General features: G+C 34.9%; 1 non-coding gene across 1 annotated transcript; it reads left to right on the top strand.

The window, feature by feature from the left end:
• The first annotated feature begins 1,156 nt into the window (after positions 1-1,156).
• Positions 1,157-1,218, top strand: LOC120364447 (U7 small nuclear RNA). The gene has a single exon (XR_005579702.2). It is a non-coding gene; the product is annotated as a U7 small nuclear RNA (small nuclear RNA).
• The last annotated feature ends 314 nt before the right edge of the window (positions 1,219-1,532 follow it).

Here is a 1,532-nt window from a genome sequence, read left to right as displayed (position 1 = left end):
AGACATCAAATGCTCCTGAGCCGTATCTGTCAGAATAGAAAATTCTGCTCAAAACAGACAGAGCTTGTTACATTTTCTTCAGCTAAGGTTTGTCAAAAGCCAGGGTCACTTGTATTGCTCTGCCCTGAAGGGGAATGGTAAAAGGAGAGAAGTACATGATTTCTCAATGTTTCTTCTCCAAGGAGACTTTGAGTCTGGTTGACCAAATGTTTTGGAAGTCAAGTCATGACTCAAAGGAAGTAGAAAGCAAAGTTAATAGTCTGTCATTTTTCTACTTAGAAATGAGGTTCACATGCTAAAAGGTTAGAGTTTTAGTAGATGCCTACATTTAGGGAAAATTTTTGCTGTGTGATTTGTTTTTACAATTGAAAAGGGAAAATGCTACTGTTACTGAAATTGGAGGGAACAAGTTAATGTATTCTGGCCCAGTATTATGTGCTATAGCATTATGGAGTTTATTACAGTCTAAAATATTTACACTGGTAAGATATTTCTCTAATTTGCTTCTTTTTTACTAAAGAGAGGTTTTATACACAAATGTCCAGCCTCTGACACATAAGTAAACTCACTAACTTGTGGAAACATCTGTTAACCACTCACAAGAAAATGCAAGTTGGGAATATTTCTTAATTGATTCCTTAAAAAAATTAACACAGACTTTTTTCTCCTTCAATAAATTTGAGGACAAAAATGAAGGCATCACAAAGACAGCATTTGTGAACAAAGGAGTTATTTTTCCCCACTTTCCTTCCCTTTTCTTTCCCCCGCTCCACTCCTGTCCTCTCTGCTCTCCTGTTTACTGTTCTGCTTCTCAACTTGTAGTTTAGCATTTTTTTCTATGATCAGAGACAAATTCAATTCCTATCAAACTTGTTAAAAGTAGTCTTACAAAAAATGTTATCACGTTTTGTAATAGTACACGTTTGTAGTTTAAAAACATAGAGTTTGCAAACTCACTGTCATGGTTGTTTTGTTCATCCCACACAATCTTCTTCCAAAAGTTGTTTTATTTACCATCTTTAAAAAATAAGAGAGCTCACACAATAATTTTAAATTTCAGATTTCTAGGGAAAAAAAAACAATGGCAAGAGGGGCTAATTTGACAATACTTAGCTTGAATTTCTACTTAACGATATTCTTCCACAGCACAGGGGCTAAGTATTACAGTTCTTTTAGAATTCGTTTAGCAGGTTTTCTAGTGTTTATTTGAAAGCCCCTTAAAAAAAAACAACAAACAAACAAGAAAACCCCACAGAGGCTGATGAACCTTGCAGTCAGAACATATAATCTCCAGTGTATCAGAGTTTTCTTCCACCAGGTTTACTTCTCTTACTCATCCCTCAGGGTTTGAGTTGTGAGTTCTGCTCAAATTCAATTAATAGACTGATCAACCCTTTTTCTTATCAATATAACTTTACAATTCTAGCTAATAACTTACTGTTTAGAATGTAATTACTCAATAGTTTCATGAGTGGGAATTCCATCTCCATCACTAGACTGTGAGCTTTGCCAGAAGCTAGAGCATATTTTAG

The sequence above is a fragment of the Saimiri boliviensis genome, chromosome 5, assembly GCF_048565385.1.
Source record: "Saimiri boliviensis isolate mSaiBol1 chromosome 5, mSaiBol1.pri, whole genome shotgun sequence".
NCBI classification, from domain to species: domain Eukaryota; kingdom Metazoa; phylum Chordata; class Mammalia; order Primates; family Cebidae; genus Saimiri; species Saimiri boliviensis.
The sequence above is the reverse complement of the archived record's forward strand: the minus strand, read 5'-3'. Positions and strand labels throughout refer to the sequence as shown.